This window comes from Balaenoptera ricei, chromosome 5 (assembly GCF_028023285.1).
Source record: "Balaenoptera ricei isolate mBalRic1 chromosome 5, mBalRic1.hap2, whole genome shotgun sequence".
Classification (NCBI taxonomy): Eukaryota; Metazoa; Chordata; class Mammalia; order Artiodactyla; family Balaenopteridae; genus Balaenoptera; species Balaenoptera ricei.
Window position 1 is genome coordinate 33,246,963 of NC_082643.1, and position 7,079 is coordinate 33,254,041.

Below are 7,079 nucleotides of genomic sequence, written 5' to 3' on the forward strand. Positions count from 1 at the left end.
TAATATTTAGTGTTCATCATCGTGATGGAGCCAAAAAAGTAATAATTAGACATTTTCCTCCTAAATGCAAACAGCTAATATCATATGGAGATCATATATGAAGGTGAGAGTGAATAAACATGAACTGGTAAATCAAATCCCCTTCATTTACAACCCTTATTCCTCTTTCCTCGGAAAAGGCTGCGAGTTCTAGACACTCACTGTCCATCAAAGAAGTCTTTCTTAGTCCCAGTTTTCTCTTCCGAGCCATTTGTCAGTCTTGGAAGACACATCTCTACCATGGTCAATTCCTCCACTCTTATTTTAACACAGTTCTTAAGTGTGGTATTATAATATTTTCACCCTGCAACTTTTATGCTTACAATATCTTCATTCTGTTCCAATTGCCGAAATTTTCCCTATTGTTTTCAAGAATCAAGCAGAAAGAACTACAGTGCTGCTGAAAGTTCGAATAACGGCGTTAATAACCACGCCTTCCCAACACCCCCCCCCCAACCCCGGCACAAAAAAAGAAAAACAAAATATACAGGTTTTGAATGCAAACCCATACCTGGAATGCAAAACTAAAGTGAAAATTACTAAGACTTCTATTTTTTGCATAAAAGAAAAATTGCCTTTATCACACTGGAATTCTTAATTTTCTCAGAATCAAAATTAGTTATTTTAAAAGGCAAGGAATAAAGCACATTGAATGAATGGAATTATAACCAAAGCCAATACAATCAAGATAATTTTCCCTAAAGCCTCATTTGAAAAGAATTTGACATTTTAATGTGAAAACTCACAGAAATCCTTTGCATTTAACTAAGCTCCTCAAAATATTGTGCCAAATACTTAACATTTATTTTAAAACATTTTAAGTAGTACTTTTACCATATACATGTCCAAAAACAATCCTGAAAAGAATATTTTTTCTAACTTACAATAAAAATCTTCCTGCTTTTCAAAGTCTGATCGGTTACAATCGTAAAATACTAGGTTCCTGTTTATTCGCTCATGATATGAAAAGAATTATGTCCAACAGCTTCAGGGGAAAGTACTAACTAGAATTTACTATTAATAATTTCCTCATTGTCTTGGTCATCTATGTGACGTACAGTAGGATGGAGTCAAATATTAGGACTTACTCTTCAAAAAAGTTGAAAAATGACAGGAGTTACTGCAAGATCCCACTCTGTTACACAAACTCTGGTTTTACAGCAAAGATCACCGTGGTTTTATTTTAGTCATCCTCTGATTTACTCGCCCCCAAGTTTTTCATGTTGCATAGAACAATCATATGTTTAATTAAATCTGGGAAAAGTAATAAGCATTCCACATTTTGGGGGTAGCAATATGGGCCTCCTCCTGTGTTAAACATGTCCCAGTTTATAGCTAAGCTGACAATTCAAAGGCTAAACTAGTAAAGTCAGGACAGCTTGACTCTGTTGTTTTCCCAAATGTACAGCTTGCAATCTCTCTATTTCATCGAGGTAACAGGGCACCATAACAGGAACAGATTGTTCCATCAGCAGAACAAAAATTGAACCATCAGCAGCTTTCTCCAAAACTGTAACTGTTTTCCAAATGTGCATGCTCTAGTCAGGGCTAAAGTTATTTATTCAAATGCTAATAGAAGTTATTGTGGTCACTAGCGCTCTAAGCTGAATTTAGAAACTGTTCTTTTCTCTTCTGCCTAAAAGATCTGGTCATCTTCCTAGATCTTTTTCCTAGTTGATAGGTTCTGAACTAAATATCCTTTTGTATCTGTGCAAAATTGTGATCTGATGTTGATCACTCTGTTCATCTTGGCGTCATTCCACAAAAACTCATACATTTAGAAAATGACATTTCCTCCATATCTTTTTAATTACGATTTACTTCTTCTCTACTGGGTCACTTTTAAGACCAGTCTATGACAAAGGTAACGAAAAGACTGGAAACCCTCGGATCATGGAAATAGCCTTCTGGTAGATATTCTCTGTTAAATCATCCCTGGCTTTCCAATGTCCTTGCAATGAAATCAAAACTATATAATTTGCCTTACAAGCACTGTACCATCTGCCTTCTGCTCATTTCTGCCAATGCCTCATTTCCCCTTGAACTCTAGCTTCAGCTTCAGTAAACTTCTTCCCATTCTGGAAGGCACCACGGTCCTCTGGCCTTGGAGTCTGCACACACACTTCTCTCTGCCTAAACACTCTTACTAGTATCCCCACCCTTTTCGCCTGCCTACCTCCTTCTCATCCATCTTTCTCTCTCTCTCTATTTCATAAATATATACGGAATATGTCAATGTCTGATAGAATTCGTGTTGCCATCAAAAGACTCTTCTGTCTCAAAACATCTCCCTTACTAGAACATTTTTGTGAAGATGCAAATATAAATTTTAAGGGAACTGACAAAGAATTATTTGCATGTAATGAACTTAGTGAAGTTAATAATATGGTTTGCTTTGTGAATATGCCAAGCAGAGAACAGAGCCCCAAGGTAAGAAATGAAGGCCTGGATGGAGAACTCCCTTAGAGGCCCTGCTCATCTATATTAGTGCTACCAAACAGGGGACCACGATTGGTACTTGTCTGTGAACTCTTTGTTAAAGGAGGATGAGGAGATAGAACTTGCACTAGAAAGTAAATCAACACACTGCTTCCTTCACTGAGAAAGTCTCACCACGCCCCCCCCCCCAAAAAAAAGTTAGCTGAATTAAACATGTGTTGAGTGACTTTGCATAGCACTGATTACAGCACAATCTGAAAGTCTTAGAAAAAGAACTGAACATAATAAAAAGGATCATAAGAGTAAGGAGAAGCTTACTAAATAAAAATTTTGTGTCTGTCAGTTCTATTTAAGGTCAGGCCTTAAATTATATCCATAACTGTATCCTTCGTTTTCCCTTACCTCTGGCATACTAGACCTAGCTATGATGCTGACAAGGTAAAGGAGGAAAAGTCTCTTAATTCAGAAAACATGCGTAAGACATTAACATTCTTTTACAACGAAGGGGTTGCACTAGATCAGTTGTTTTCAACTGAAGGTGATTTTGCCCCCCATGTAGCATCTGGCAAAAACCAAGAAATTTTGATTCTCACAGCTGGGACCCAGCGGGGTCAGGGGGTGGGGGGGAAGGTATATACTACTGGCATTTAGTGGATAGAGACTAGGGATACTGGTAAACATCCCATGATGCACACGACTACCCACCCCACTCCAACAACAAAGAATTATCCAGTCCAAAAAATTCCAATAGTGCTGAGGCTGTGAAACCCTGCACTGGATAATCTCTAAAGTCCCTTTCATCTCTAACATTCTCTGATTCTTAATTTTGATGTACAGAAGAACTGTATTCATTTTAGTGATCTAATGACAAGTGGGCAAAAGTAACTTCTTTAGCTAATATCAATTTCTATAGTGAAATATATTTAGGCTATAAAAAAATAGGGTAATATAATTTCAGTATAAATTCAAAAACCGAAATGATTACAATGCTCAACAAACTTCCATAATGTTGATAATTTATCTGATTGAATAAAAAAATTAACAGGAGAAAAAAAGCCAGAAACTTCTGCCTAAAATGACTTATTTTTCTCTATCAGCTATTTGTCTAATCCAGTTGTATAAAAAGCAGAAAAACATTCAAGAAATAGGTTAAGTCAGCACCTCTGTCCCGGTCTAACACAGAACCTTAAGCAGGGTTCTATATTCTGGGCTTTTGGTTTTTGTTTGTTTGTTTTCACAGAGATACCACCTGAAGGCTACAACCAAGAATGGCACAAAAATATGAAGGTTTATCGTATTTCTTGAGGTCTTTAAACTTCCCTACAGTTAAAAAAAATGCTACCATGGGAACAGTTTTACTCTAATATTCTATATGAGTATTCTGCAGATTCTTTAAGTCGAATGACTATTCCTTTTAGGTACATTTTATATTGTACTGCAAATTTTTTTGTTAAAGTACTAACTCAAAAGAATATATATCTTATTGCAAATAAAAATTATTTCCGGATAATTTCTAATGCTTGTTTGCTTAACGATATCATTGTGACTAAGATTCACCAGGGCCACTATGCTTTGGTGAAAGAAAAGACCAAAGATTCTCACAAAGGATGTCAGTCATGCCCCTGGAATTATACCCTTCTATTTCATCTGTTCCAACTTTCTCAGCTGGCACGTGCATACTTGAAAAGAAAAAAAGAAAACCTCAAGTTCCCAGGATGTTCTTTTGTCTTCACTCCTTTTTGCAGAAAGAAGTGATCTTGTCTCTGCATCTCCCACTATAGTTTTGTTGAGTGGTTCCAAAAGCACTTATCCCCAAGTACTTGGATATGGCTCTTCATCTAAATCATTAGATCTTTTATGTTCAGAGCCATAAACAAATAGGGTTTTGTAAGCCTTATATAAATATTAATGACTACATGCTAAGCATCAGGGGCAAAATGGGCAATCAGGATTTTTATTTAAATTTAAAGATGCAGGATAGAAATGTCAAGCCAATAGGCGGAAACTGAAGACTTGATCTCAAAAGGCAATATGGATAACTGAAAAAGTAACAGGGAAGTTTCCAAGTGTATCAGAACGAGTCACGAAACCCAAATAAAACAATAATGGTATACTTACAAAACAAGTAAACTTGTTTTGACCTATTAGTAAAATGTAGTATTTAAGGGCAAAGTCCCTGAAGTCCCAGCTCTGCCTATGACATCTGTAACTTTATACATTTTGATTTCCTTGTTGGTAAAACAGGATTTTAAAAATACTTAGCTTCATAGAGTTAGTATGAGTATCAAATGAATCTGCGTGTTCATATGTTTGCCCAGTGCCTAACATGGAGCATGCACTTAATGTGCATTGACTATTACTCAGAAAAATGATATAGAAATACTCAAAGGTCTAGACCAATAGTTGGCAAACTACAGCCTGGTCCACAAGCCAAATCCAGCTAGCCACCTGTTTTTATAAATGGTTTTCTTGGAACACAGCCATGACCCATTTATTTATGCATTGTCTAGGGCTGTTTTTGCCCTTCAACAGCAAAGTTGAGCTTTTGTCCCATAGACCATATGGCCTGCAAAGCCTAAAATATTTACTATCTAGACCTTTACTGTTTCTAAGGATCTGTTGCCCTGAAAAAACAAAAGACAATAAACATGCATCAAGAAACAGAGCACAAGTCCCCTCTGCTTTCACATGCCCAAAGGTTTTCGGGGAGTTCTTCTCCTAAAGGGTTTTGATTTGAAAGGGGCAGGGGGGGAACGAGACTAGTGAAGGAGAGAGAACAAGCACATGCTATAGGGATGAAAGGAAAAAAGCTTTTCCTCAAATACTGGGTTCTTGCCGCTGAAAGCCACTGTCATGGTTGTTGTCTCTTTTAGGGGGTTAAAATAAGACCATTTTGAAAGTGTTCTTGAGAGACTATACAGAGTTCTGATTAAGAGCACAAACACTGGAGCTAGGCTTCTTGGGTTCAAATCCTGGCTCTACCATTAACTAGCTAGCTTGGAAAATTAATTAATCTCTCTGTAGTCAAGGATTAAACAAATAAGTAAAAGCACCTCCTACTTAACACCAGTAGTCCACTCCTAAAACCTGAATGTTGTATGCACAAATGCTCACCAGACTGCATTATTTTTAAATAAGAAAATCCCTTATGTGTGTGTGCCCCACCTCACACACCCCACCCACTACTTACACACATCTACATGACCACTACATCCTGACTCCACAATAACTCGTTACATACAACACTAACCCTTCCTATGTGTGTGCCAGTCCTGGCCGGGGCTTTCAGCACAATGCTGTCACCTTCCAAAAAAACAAACAAACAAACAAACCTAAAGCAGTAAAACTGTGCCTATTTATAATTATTAAAGTATCATTTTAGGATTTAGATGTTCAAAATATCTCTTTCTCATCGCTAAACATCATTAATACGTTTATTAAAAACAGTTGATTTATATGAAGTAACATCTTTTCCATTCAGTTGCTTTTCTCGGTTGCTCTGCTATGTCACTATTTTCTTCAACACTTTCTCCTTGTTCAGTTTTAAGCAAAACAAGGCCTCAATACAAAAAGCAGAGTGGAGGGCTACCCTGGTGGCGCAGTGGTTGAGAATCTGCCTGCCAGTGCAGGGGATACGGGTTCGAGCCCTGGTCTGGGAGGATCCCGCGTGCCGCGGAGCAACTGGGTCCGTGAGCCACGACTACTGAGCCTGCGCGTCTGGAGCCTGTGCTCCGCAACAAGAGAGGCCGCGACAGTGAGAGGCCCGCGCACCGCGATGAAGAGTGGCCCCCGCTTGCCGCAACTAGAGAAAGCCCTTGCACAGAAACGAAGACCCGACACAGCCAAAATTAATTAATTAATTTTTTTTTTTTTTAAAAGGCATAGTGGAAACATGTTCAGAAGCAGCACACAATGACAGAGAGAAGCTGGCACTGAGCAGGAGCCCGTGAGGCCCACCCTGGAGCCCACAGCATTTAAGATGCCCAATATCTTGGCTTTGCGAGAAGTCCGCTCGCAATTCTGACTCTCCACCCTTCTGTAATAACTCCAGGCTTTTTCTACACATTGCGGTTTTTTTTACATGTACGGAGCTTGGTGAATGTAAATATAAATTTTTCCCACATAAACACTGCCTGAGAGATATGTACACTACAAAGTCTGAGTATGAAAAACCAAAACATAATCTCCCAACCGCACCCGCCCCCAACACTCCTCGGACCCCACCCCACGCCCTCTGCTCACCAGTCTTCCCACCCTCGCAGTCTCCTCGCCCGTCCCGCCTCCTCAGCTTCCGGGAGCCTTCAACATCCGGTGGGACCAAGCCCCGCCCCCAGCACGGCTCCTCCCCCCGCGCCCTCCTCCGCCCGACTCCTCAGGCCCTTCTGCCGCGTGGGTCGCTTTCTTGCAGCGGCGGCGGAGCGATGTGTGGTTAGAGCTGCCTAGGGCTTAACCCTCCACCCACGGCCCAGGCTTCCGGGGCTTGACAACGCCTGAGGACACTGCCTCGTGTTTGCAGGAGCTTTGTCAAGCCCCAGAATGGTGTTTCTCAAAGGCAAAGAGGCCTTCCTCTGCTTTCGAAGGGGGACACAGCTACAGATCAC

General features: G+C 39.8%; 1 protein-coding gene across 1 annotated transcript in view; it reads right to left on the reverse strand.

The window, feature by feature from the left end:
* Positions 1–6,757, reverse strand: part of IQCM (IQ motif containing M) — a 260,288-nt gene extending 253,531 nt beyond the window's left edge. Inside the window, exon 1 of the mRNA XM_059923941.1 lies at positions 6,721–6,757. The gene's annotated coding sequence lies outside the window, so the exon portion shown is untranslated. The remainder of the gene's footprint in view (positions 1–6,720) is intronic.
* Positions 6,758–7,079: the final 322 nt, after the last annotated feature.